The sequence below is a fragment of the Tupaia chinensis genome, unplaced genomic scaffold (assembly GCF_000334495.1).
Source record: "Tupaia chinensis unplaced genomic scaffold, TupChi_1.0 Scaffold000315_1, whole genome shotgun sequence".
Lineage (NCBI taxonomy): Eukaryota > Metazoa > Chordata > Mammalia > Scandentia > Tupaiidae > Tupaia > Tupaia belangeri.
This window is the reverse complement of record NW_006159808.1, coordinates 2,398,906-2,411,617: the sequence shown is the minus strand read 5'-3', so window position 1 is coordinate 2,411,617 and position 12,712 is coordinate 2,398,906.

Sequence of the window (12,712 nt, the reverse complement as noted above, 5' to 3'; positions counted from 1 at the left end):
GCACTCGCCTGGCAGGGAGGAATCACGGTGTAACTGAAGAATCCTGCCCTGGCTCAGTTTTCAGCACAAATGCTTCCTGTCTTGTGAACTGCCTGTTTGGGTATGTGGGAAATGTCTACACGGACAGCACTAACTGGTCTAAACGCAACTGCCTTTGTGCCCAGAGCATCTGCGCCCTGCAGACATCTTGGCTTTCTTCTGCTTTCAGGTAGTGTGCATTCTGGCCGGAGCCAAACTCCAGGGCCAAGGCTGGGTTCTGGGCCTGCCAACCCTGTGGAGCAGCTTCACAGGGCTTGTGAGCCAGTTCCAACTGGCAAAGAGCCCCCGCCTTTTAATGACAGGCACTGGCACCTTCGTAGGACAGAAATGGAAATGGGAAATTGCTGTTCTTCCCTGTGCCTTGATGACCTCAGACGGATATCCTCATCAAAATACCTTAAACTAAATGTGCCCAACAATATCGATGATTTACTGCAGAAAAAGTCTGAAGCTCTAGCGTCATGGTTGTCATTATTGTCATCGTCATCCACAGCGAGAGGGTGCGAGCAGAATTAAATAGTGCCCTGGAGACTCTGAGGCCCCTGACTGGATCCTCTATGATCTGGCCCGTGTGTTGCCTGCACATCTCATGAGCAGGCGCAGTGCCAAAGAAACATGTGTGAACGTGAATACCCGGCAAGGAGCGCGTGTTTCTCAGTGAACGTCAAACCGAACGGGAAGTAGGAAAGAACCGCCCCTTCTGCTCCTCGGACAGGACAAGGCCACTCGGGCTTCCAGACAGCAGATCCCCACTGGTGCAGAAGTCAGAGGCGAAACAGAAGCTGTGCATCTGTCCCTGCGGTGAAGCTTGGAAAATAACCCTGTTCCAACAGATGAGTGTGTTTCACGCCCAGCGGCCCAGAGCAGGGAACCTCTGGGAGTCAGATCTGTATGCTTTGCTACTTCCCAGGCTCCGACTGCCATTCTGGGCACGGGGGGAGAGGGACTAATTGTTGGACTGCTCTTGGCATGTGTTTTATGCTCGATGACTGTATCCTTTAGTTAATAGCTCACACGTTCGCAGCTAATGTGTGAGGTGGGGGGAGTCCAGTGTGTGCCAAGGACCGGCAACTTGGTTTATTCCCTCTTACGTGGTGTGGAAACATTGTCTCTGGAGAGCGTTTTTCTCTTTCTTTTTCAAAATACAGCTTTATTGAGATATAAGTGACATACATTGCACTACTTGTGGGTAAAGTGGACGATCGACACGTTTATGTATCTCTCCAGCTAATTAGCACGTTCATCTCTGCAGAGAGTTTCCTTGAGCCCCTCTGACCCTTCTCCTCTCTCCCATCCACCCTCCTGTCTCCTTTGCCAGGTGACCAATGATTTCCACTTGTTCCTGTATGTCAGTTTGCATTTTGAAGGACTTTTTTTTTTTTTTGGAAGAGGTTTTTGCTATAGGGCGTGTGCACTTGCCAGAAAGACAGAGAGAGACAGAGACAGAAAGCGAGAAATCATCCCCCAGGGGGGATGGCCATGCCACAATCCCTTCTCCTCCATTCTCCTCTCGGGATCTTGGGCACGCACGCACATGTGCCCGGCATGAGTTTTAAGCCACCGGGTCCGGGACGTGAACCGTGGTTAACTACGTGGGAGCCCAGCGACATAGCCATTACGCTAACTGCTGGTCCCATCATTTTGAAGGACTTTATATAAAGGGAGTCATGTAACACGTACTTTTCGTTTGCTTGGTTTGGGGCATTTCATTCACACATTATATATTTTTTAAGAATTTTAAGTTGATCTATCTCTTCAGAGGGAGAGAGACGAACAGAGAGAGCGACATGGCCCCTAGCGGGGCCTTCTCACCGCCATGCACCCCCAGCCTCCTAGAGCCAGGGTCGTGGGGTGTCTACACTCAGCTGTGAGCAGGGCAGCCCTGGCTATAAACAGGGACGCCCACGTGAATGGTTCAGCTGCGCCCCTGCAGTCCTCTCGGACTCAGCCACATTGTCACGTGCCAGAATTCCTTTCACATTGCAGACTGCAGTTCTATTGTACGGATAAAGGGCCACTGGGGTACTCATTCACTCGTTGATGGTGTTGAGATTTTTTTTTTTTTTTTTGCTATTACAAATAAAGCTGCTGTGGACATCCCTCTGTGTGAATAGATGGGTTCTCACGGGTGACAAACCCTATCTGAAGTGGATGCTTATTTAACAAACTCTCCAACTGTTTTCCAAAATAGTCACACCACTCTAGACTTCCATCAGCAGCGTGGGAAGGTTCCGGTTCCTCCACATTCTCACAGACTTTGGCCTGGCAAGCTTAAAATGTAACTCATCCCAACAGGTGTACCCTGAGATCTAATTGTGATTTTAATTAGTATTTCCTTAATGACTGCGGACTTTGAAGATCTTTTCATTTATTTATTTGCAATCAGCATGACTTCTTTGGGGAAGTGTCTGTTCAAATTTTTTGCCCATTAATTTTTCTTTCTCGTGATTGAGTTCTAAGAGTTCTTTATGTATTCTTTTTTTTTTTGGAGAGGTTTTTGCTATAGGGTGTGTGCACTTGCCAGAAAGACAGAGAGAGACAGAGAGACAGAAAGCAAGAAATCATCCCTTGGGGGGATGGCCATGCCACAATCCCTTCTCCTCCATTCTCCTCTCAGGATCTTGGGCACGCGTGCACACACACCTGGCATGAGTTTAAGCCACTGGGTCCGAGGCTCGAACCGCAGTTGGCTACATGGGAGTTCAGCGACATAGCCATTACGCTGTTAGTCCCAAGTTCTTTATGTATTCTTTAAGTAAATTCTTCGTTAAATATATACTTTGCAAATATTTTTTCCAAACCTGTTGCTTGTCTCCTCACACTTTTACTAGCATTTGTAAGAGAGCAGATTTTTAATTGTGTTGAAGTCCAATTTGCCCACTTACTGTTTTGTGGAAATTGCTTCGGTGCAGGACCTGCGTCTTTGCCTAACCCCAGTCACCAAGGCTCTCTCCTGTGGTTCCTCTTTCTTTCTTTTCATTCTCTGTGCCAGGAGCAGAAGTGGCAGAGCGGGTTTTTAGATGTGAGGAGAGTTCTGTCTCTTATTCAATAGCTCTGCAGTCCGGCTACTTGCCATTTGGAGTTGAAGCATTAGAAAGAAGACAGGAACAGGAGACTTGAAAACGCTGTGAAACCTCACATTCTAACCAAGGGAAGGAAGCCACTAATTGCTTTTAAGAACTTGTCAGGAAGGTTTCAGATGTACTCAGAGTCGGGTTTTCCAAGAAAAAGCAAAAGCAATTTTATACAGTATTTTGAAATGTTAACCAGTGGCATTTATTATTTAGCAAAACTGGGAAATGGGAAGAACTTTCTTGGCATTTTAATCTTAAAGCGTAATTAAAATAGTCTCTCTTTCACTTTGTGCTGTTCTCTCTAATTTAGATTTCAAATATCTAGAATGTGGCTTAGCTAATAACTCAAAATAAACAATCAATGTAGGTGCCGAATGAGCAGTTCTAATGACTTAACATTTCATTTATAATAATGCAGACTTCAATGTTCCATTTGGCTACAGTTTTTGAAAAATATTTGCTATGAATTATAATTTTAGTTTGAACTCTATTTGCCGAAATTGCTTTAATTCAAGGCAGATCTTATGTTTTCTTAAATACTGTAGAATTTTAAGCCACCAAATGTAGAAATGAAACCTCTCCCTTAAGTGACCTACTTTAAGCAAACCTGCGATAAGACAATTATTTGAAATTTTCCATTTAATGTAATTCCATTCTTATAGAGCAGAGAGCCTAAAAGAGTTGCTTAGTTAATGCTATGTCATCATGTTACTGAAAATCTATTCCGAGGTTATCACTGATATTGCTCATTGCTTGGGAGAAGTTTTTTTTTTTTCTTTTTTAAATTTTGCTAGAGGGCACCTGCACTTCCAGGAGAGAGACAGAGAGAGTGAAAGAGTAAGCGAGAAAGCACCCCCCACTGGGGAATGGTCACACCGCAATCCCTTCTTCTCCATTGCGCTCACCTTTTGGCATTCTGGGCACACATGCACATACACCCAGTGTGCTTCTTGAGTTACCAGGTCAGCATTCATCCGTGTAGTTGGCCATGTGGGGCCTCGCTGCCTTGCCACCAGGCCAGTAGCTGGCCCTTGTGAGATCATTTTGCAAAAGACTTGGAAACCCTGCATTGGCAAGTTTAGATTTAAAACTACCGGTGCACCAAGGAAGGCGTCTCTCACTCAACTTTGAAAAAAATGCTTCATCAGTCAGCAAAGTTGTTTTGCAATGGTATAAAAGCCAGGTGAAGGGGTTGGGAATGCTTACGTGGGAGGGAGAGGAGGTTGGGTTTCTTGCCATGAGCCACCACTGGAGTAGCTGCTGACAATTTAAACAAGGATTATTTTTAAAAGTGAAACTGCAAGTAGGGTTTCTTTCCTTGAGGCAGGCAGAGGACAGGGCAGGCTCATACATTTTCAGCAGCTGGTATGTTAATGAGGCCATTTCCATTGAAATGAGCTAAATACTATTACCATTTGTGGACTTCCAACTGATTTCTGAAGCCTTTATTGAACTTCAAAAAGAGCTTCCAGAATCAATTAAAAATACATTTTTAGATTCACCATTCCTAAACCCACGAGCAGTCAACATTTATACTTCGGCTTAGTTCGGGCCCTGTCCAGCTTTCTTTAACACTTGGGGTTTGATGGCTACCTCATCATGGAAATGAAATTTGGTAGAAGTTGTTATCAAATTCAGCGAACTTTTCAAAATTAAGATTTTCCTGTTTTTGGGAAAACAGTAACTGAAATCTCCCCTGGCTGAGAAGCACTTCCTCAGTTACCAGTGGGCAGCCCGTGCAATTGGGGAATGCCGGGTTAGGCACAGCTGGGAAGTACCTGCACCAGACCACAGACCACCGTGGGAGGAAGTGGGGCTTCTCCAGTCTCTGAATCCGACGGTAGCATTATTATTAGGTGGGGATTATATTTTTGGAGCAAAAGAGTGACTCTGTCAAAGCACTGAGCTATTTTCATTTTTGCTAAAATAGCTTATTTTTTTCCTTTCCCAAATTTCTTTTATGTAAATGATCTTATTGGGCTCTCATAGCTGATATTGTCTTGTCCATTAGAGAAAACGAAATCTCGGAAAAGTTAAATACTGTGCTGAAAGTAACAGAGCCAGTTAGCAGACTCCAGGAAAAGAACACTTTCTTTCTGTAACAGTTTCTCCACTGTTAGTTGCTACCACGTTTTGAATAAAAGACCAGCAGATGGCATAATGGTTATGTCTCTGGACTCCCACGCAGTCAACGGGGGTTCAAGCTCTGAACCTCGTGGCTTAAAACTCACTGGGTGCATGTGCGTGCATGCCCAAAATCCTGAGAGGAGACTGAAGGAGAAAGGATTGTGGTGTGGCCATCCCCCCCACCCCAGGTGATTTCTCGCTTTCTCTCTCTCCATCTCCCTCTGTCTCTTTGGCGACTGCACATGCCCTATAGCAAGAATCTCTCTCTAAAAAAAGAAACTAAAAGAACATCTCTTTCTGCCACTGGGATATCCCACAGTACCAATTTGCTCCTGGAAACACGATGCACAACAGAAGAGAGTACAGTGAGTGCAGGTGGCCGCGGTGGCAGAGGGAAAGCGTGGAAGAGGTGCCATGTGCAGAAAGCAAGGAAGTTATGCTGCATCCCAAGGTTTAGGTTCAAGGCTTAGAAGGCGTCTGAGGGGTCTATCTCTCACAAGAGCTTCTTTTAAGTGACCTTCTTTCCAGAAGATGTCACCGAAGAGAGGCCTTCCTGTGGCCGCTCTACTGAAGGACAGGCATGTCCCATGCTCTCTTTCCGAGCCAAGGTCTTTCAGTGCCCTTTCTTTCACAAAGGGGGAAATTCATGTTTGTATTAAAAAAATAAAACAAAAGCCTGTGACACCTGGAGGGTGGCAACAACGGGGACTGGGAGGAGAGGAATGCTTCGGGATGCCTGACGGATGTTTGCTGAAATTGGACAAAACAAATCTGATGACTGTGTTAGTCAGCTTGGACTTCTATAAAAAGGCTATGGGTTTGGCAGCCAAAACAACATTTATTTTCTTGCGGTTCTGGAGACCAGAAGTCCCAGACCAAGATCCAGGGCTGGTCTCTTGCTGACTTGCAATGGGCTGCCTTCTTTCTGTGTCCTTACCTGGCCTTCTCCCCTTTGGTGTACATGGGGAGCGAGAGAGGAAGCTCTCTGGGGTCTTCTCTGATAAGGTTTGGATCAGGTGTTAAGGGCTCCACCCTCAGCTGACCCTAATTACTTCCCAAGGCCCTGCCTCCAAATGTCACCACACTGGACAGGAGCACTTTGGTGACGTGTATGTGTTTACGGGACCTCCCCTGCCCGCTCTTTCGGCATTGCAGTCCATGTGCTAGAGACCCTGGACTACTGTCCTCGCTGTTCCCTCCACCTAGAAAGCCTTTGTCTTTCTAGAGAATAACCCCTCTCCCCACGGACCCATGCCGACACATCTTCTTCTACAGAGCTTTCCATGGGAGTGTCTGTACAAGGTACGTAACATTCTCTTCTGAAGCCGCTATTGTCAGGAACGACAGGAGAGCAGGGCTGCTAGGTGGGGGCCCACGAGACTCAGGTTGTGGACATACGTTTCTTGGTCTGAAAAGAAAGATGCAGAGACTATTCCCACTATTCTGCTGCTAGGACTGACCAGATTCCGACTCTGTAGCTACTAATATTGTGGCTTTTAAGTCCACTCCTGTGCTGACCTCATTTCCAGACACACCGCCAGCGTGGATCTTCCAGGTTGACGATGCTTCTAGAATTTCAGATTACACTATTCATATTCAGTCTTCATAATTTCATCATCATAGGCATTATATGCATATATATAAAACAATAAAACAAATGCACGTTTCATGATGTACATGGATCCATGTGATATTCTGTATGCTCTATTGGGCTCTAGATTCAGTTTTTCTGAGTTTAAATTGTAACTCTGTCCCCAACTAGCTATGTAATCCTGAGTGAGTTACTTAAACTCTCTGTTAATTTTATTGTCTGAAAAATGAAGATAGTAGTAATCCTATTTTGTAAGTTTGTTGGCAAGATTAAATGAATTAACATATGTTACATACTTAATCGGTGCTGTGCCCAAGTGCCTAGTACGTGTTAACTATTATTATTAAAGTGCATTTTCTGAGGAAATACTATCTCCTTATTTTAAGAGAGATTTTTGCTGTAGGGTGTGTGCACTCACTAGAGAGAGACAGAGAGACAGAAAGTGAGAAATCATCCTTTGGGGGGAATGACCACATTGCAATTCCTTTTCCTTCATTCTCCTCTTGGGATTTTGAGGACACATGCATATGCATCCAGTGTTTTAAGCCATGGTCTGGGACTCAAACTGTGGTCGATAATGTGGGAGTTCAGCAACATAATCATTATGCCATCTGCTGGTCTCAGAAAGTACTATTTCTAATTCACCTTCGTATTCCTACAACCAGGGATAATTTTGACACATAGCAGACACTCAGTAAATTGGTGCTGGGCAAGGAATCCTCACGAACAGTTCTCAGCACGTTGAGATATGGCTGGTTCAGAAATAAGCCTTATCGTGGGAAGACTGACAGTTACCCTCTGGGCCTCTTCTCATCTTCCTTCTCGCCGCCAGAGTTGTGAAGTAGAAGTAGCATGTTGACTTGCCATAGGGAACACTGATGGAGAAGAAAGCATTTAATAAGCAAAACCTAATCTGTTGAGAACTGTTTGTTTAGTAGAAAAATACGGAGGGACTAGAACGTGTGGTCACTTTTGGTGCTGCAGCCACAGTGCTGTATTCGTCATCGCTTGGACTTCCCCATTTTCTCTGTATTCTTCAGCAGATTAAGTGACAGAGGCTGGCAAAGACCTGGTGCTGGCTCTGTTTTTCCCCATTAAGCCTTCAGAGACATCCTTTACCCAGAACGAATAAGAGAATAGCCCAAGTTCTCTGGTCTCTGTCAGGCCCCACATTATTGGCCCTGGGACGAAGGATTTGGGTGTCATGGGCACTTCCCCAGCCCCTGCTGGCTTCCTGCGCAGTGATGGCTGTAGGCCTGGGTGTCTTCTCCCTGCCTGGTTTCTTCTGCTTTTTAGCTCACGTTTCTTCTCCACCACAAAATCCCTTGAACAGACATGGTTCAAAGTGACTTTGGCCCTTTGGCAATTCTCCTAATTGTCAGGTTTTTTTTTTTAAATAATGTTTTAGAGCAATATTGGCTCTAGAGCTGCAAGTCCAGGAAGGAATGCAGCGCTCAGCTGGCCAGGTCTCTTGTATGTCCGTTTCGGCCTCTTGGATGTGCACCTGACCTCCTTAAGTGAGAGCTGAAGCCTGGAGGTACTGACGCCTCAGATCTGGGGGGGAGAGCAGACCACCGCCGGCCATTCCAGAATGCTGTGCTTGGCCTCTGTCGTGCAGTTGCAACGGACTCAAAGCTTGGGATGGGAACTTCAACCGTGTCCTGTTTTCCCTGCCAGGAAGCTTTCATCCTATTATAATCTTCTAAGCAGCACCCTTAGTGAGAAATAATCCCTCTAATATTGGGGTGTAGGTGTATAATCTGAGCAATGTCAGAGGGCGAGGCTTTGACTGTGTAGACGCCTCTTCCCCGATTGCCGACAGTCAGCAACAGCTCACACCCATTCCTGATGCCCCTCGTCTGTCTCGGTTTCCTCAGTGTGTCGGGTGATAGTGGCACCTCGCTCATTGGCTTGCTGCAAGGATGACATGACTCACTGATGTGTGTTGTGCTGGCCTTCGCAAGTGCTCGATAAATGACAGTTTTTATTGTCCTTATCATTAATATTATACACAATCCCCAAGGGATACAAGGTGTTTTACTTGTAAGTGTTATTTATATTGGGTCGTCAGAAAAGTCATGATGCGTTTTGCACAGAGAAGCCCCCTCCCATAGGACGGTCATGCCACCACCCCTTGTCCATTTCCCCACCCTGGCAGGATGGGCATACACATACACCCGGTGTGTTTTTCAAGCTGCCAGGCCTGGGATTTGAACTGTAATTGGCCATGTGGAATCTGGCTCCCTAGTCACAGGGCTGGCCCAAGACCATTTTTAAATAACTCTTTTAGATTCTCCCAAATGTTGCAAAGACAGTAGAGAGTGTTTCTCTATGTCCCACAGTCAGTGCCCCCCGTTGTCACTGTCGTACATTCCTGTGACACCTGTGTCACAGCTGAGACACCGACATATGTACGTTGCTGTTACTGAGACTCCATGCTGGCCTAGTTCCTCTCCTATTTTACTTCCATCCCCAGACTGCATGCCTGATACCGTCTTACATTCAGTCGTGTCTCCTCTGGCTACGACAGTGTTTCAGATTTTTCTGGATCTCGATGACTTTGACAGTTTTGAGAACCACCGGCCAGGTATTCTGTAGAATGTCCCTCTTCTGGGATCTGTCTTAATGCTTTTGATTCCCCCGAATTAGCCTGGAGTTGCATGTTCTTAAGAGGAAAACAAGAGAAGGGCAGCACCTTCCCATCGCTGGGGAGCAAGGGGGAGGAGCTCGGCAAGTTTGCAGTTGTGGGTTTTTCCCAATTGCCAGAGTATGTGTGTTTGTCGAAGAGAAGCTGAGAGAGGAAGCACTTCCTAGTGCGTGGTCGTGCTGCAATCCCTCCTCCTCCCCTCTCCACCCCAGGAGGACTAGGGTATGAGCTGTTATATTGGTCTGCTTACAGTTGCTGTTAACAGTGGTCACCTGGCTGGGATAGTGTTTGTCATGTTTCTTCATGATAAAGTTATTTTTTTGTTTGTTTCCGTTTTTTAATTAGTACATGCTATAAAACTTCGGGGTATGTGCAAAATTTTAAAAAAATCTCACATATAAAATCTAAGAATGCCAAAGGCATCATTTAATAGAGAAGTAGAATACATCTCATTTGGAACGTATTCCTTGAACCTGTCAGAACCAGCCAGTGTGACGAAAAGTTAGAGAGCTTGTCACATCACTATGGGCCCTGCCAGCTTCCGTCCCGGCCTTCCCTCTCGGTCTGGAAGGCTAGACACATGTGAAGCTGGTGGTGGGGAATGAAGGAGGCGTTGCTGTTTGAAAGATATCTGTGATGGTAACTGGGGGATGAAAATTGGAGGTAAGCACAAGCAGGCGTCGGTAAGGAAGTGACCCAGGGCTGAGGGTTCTGATCTGGAAAACGGAATTGTAAGTTAAGGGGCCTGAATATTATAAAACTAGAACTGAAGGAGGAACTAAGCTATGTATGGAACGGGGGAAGAACGTTCTAGGTGCCAGAACAGCAAACACTAAGGCCTAGAAGGCATTACTGATACATTCTAGGGTTGGTAACATGCATGCTCATTGTCCACAATTTCTAGAAGCTTCTAGAAGTTGCTCTGGTTATGGACACCATACAATGTTTAACCTTGTTCTAAAGTCTGTGGAGTCACCAGTATTTTCTCAGAGTAGGAGAGCGTCATGTTGTCTTAATTTTGAATAGGTTAAGCCCATTTTTTTTCTTTCTTGTATTTTTTTCTCCCAAATAAAAGCCTTTGGAAATATTGAGAGAATTAATACAACAAGGATTGGACTTCATTGCCTACTCCTGGAAATTCTTTTTCTCCCCAGGAATATCTGGGGTGGGGACATTTTCCTCTAAAGTATATTACTCCTTAAAATGTTATATTAATTCTTAGCAGTGGGTTAAATCTTACCATCAGCTGATCTAGAGAAGCTTTTGTTAAGCTTGTTTATTTGTAACAGGTGTTAGAATTTGACATTTGATTTGAGTTATCCATATTTTTGGAGACTGTAAATTAAGAAAGCATCTGAAATATGCACAAACTGTTATGCAAATACACTTACAGATATATGGGTAGAATTAAAAAAAAAGCTTTCAATAAAACTCTCCTTTTTACTTTAGGATTAAAAAGGCTCGATACTTTCCTAATGGTTCTGAGCCAGCTGATCTCAGTCCAGGAGGCTAAAAGGAATGTAATAGGAAAACCTGTTCTTGTAAAATTTTCAGTCTGTCTGAAGCAAGTCTGCGCGGGGAGTGTTTGTGGAGCTGTTCTCAGTCTTCCTCCTGGTTCCTCGGTTCGTCGTCCGGAGGTTTCTCCCACACCCAGCTGAGTATCTGAAATGTGAGCGCGTTTCCATTCCGTACTCGGGATAGTAGCGGTAGACTGGGGACTGACTTCTTTGTGTGGCTGCAGACATAGCAAGCGTCCTTTGCTCCTGATGATACTGTCCTCGTCAAGTCAACGTGGCTTTGTCATCCTTTAGAGGCAAACTTTGATGCTCAAAACTTAAGGATACTTGAGTGGGCCCATCACAACCTAGTGGTTAAGAAAACTGGATCCCATATGGCTGACCCTGGCTTGAATCCTGGTCGTGGTGGCTTGAAAAACACTCCAGGTCATGTGTGCATGTGCGTGTGCCCAAAATCCTACTGAGCTGGAGAGTTGGAGGAGGAGGGATTGCAGCACGAACACGCCCACTAGGAAGTGTGTTCTCTCTCTGTTTCTCTTTGACAAACACACATACTCTGGTAGTTGGAAAAAACCCACAACTGTAAGCTTGTCATGCTCCTCTCCCCACTACAGACCTGGTGCGTGGGCGTGTCTCCCTAAGAGGTGAGCACCACATCGGCCTTACTCTTCAGTCATCCCCATGGGCCAGGGAAGTGCCCGGGACATGGAATGTATTCAATGGAGGAGCATCAGGTGTATGAAGGACTAGTACTGAACCGCCGTCTGCTGTTGGCATCGTTTAGAGAGCTTAAAACCCACACTGGGCTCCGGGAACGCTGCCCAGAATCGCCTGTCTCGTGCCTCCATCGTTTACTTGAATTTTAGCCTATGAATAGTCAACTTAGTGACTCTGTTTGTATGTGCATGTGTGGGAGGGATGCTCTCTGATGACAGGGTCTCACGTGTCCTGACCCTCCCAAGTGGATGGGACTGCAGGCACATGCCACTGCACCTGGCTTTTTAGGGTGGGCTGGGAGTCGAATCTGGACCTCCCATGTAGATTCAGCTTGCCAAATATCAGGAGCCAGTGTGGGCCACCGTGGCTGAACAGATACGCTCAACACAAGAAATAAGAGAGTGTCCCGAAAACATGCACTTTTTCCCAGATAAATACACTAGAACCTAGGAAAGGCACATGATTTGTTTGTGATCAGATGAGTATTTTAGTATGATTTTGTGTTATTGAGAATTATCCTGCCAATAATGTTGGTGATAACGACAATAAGGCTTAGTACAATCATTCAAAACTCTACATGTTAAGGACCCACTAAATATTAAGTACCATAAAAAATGCTATGTATGAAAACAGAAGAATCCAAAGAAATAGATATCTAATTCTGAGGCATTAAATAATATATTGGGGCTGGCAGGTGGCAGGGTGGTTAAGGCACTGAAATCCCACGTGGCCAACTGTGGTTCAAGTCCCAGGCTCAGAGGTTTGATTTCTCACTTTCCCTCTCTCTCTCTCTGTCTCTCTTTGGTCAAATTAAAAAACAATGATGAATACAATAAAAATAATAACAGTATTTACTGAGGACTTGGTGCGTGCCAGTTAGGATGAGCTAAACTCCACATTATGGAGCACAGTCCTCATCACAGGCCTATGAGCTAGAGTCTACTGTTTTTCCTGTTACAAATGGAGCAGTAAACATTGGTGAAGGTAAAATAAACTGTCC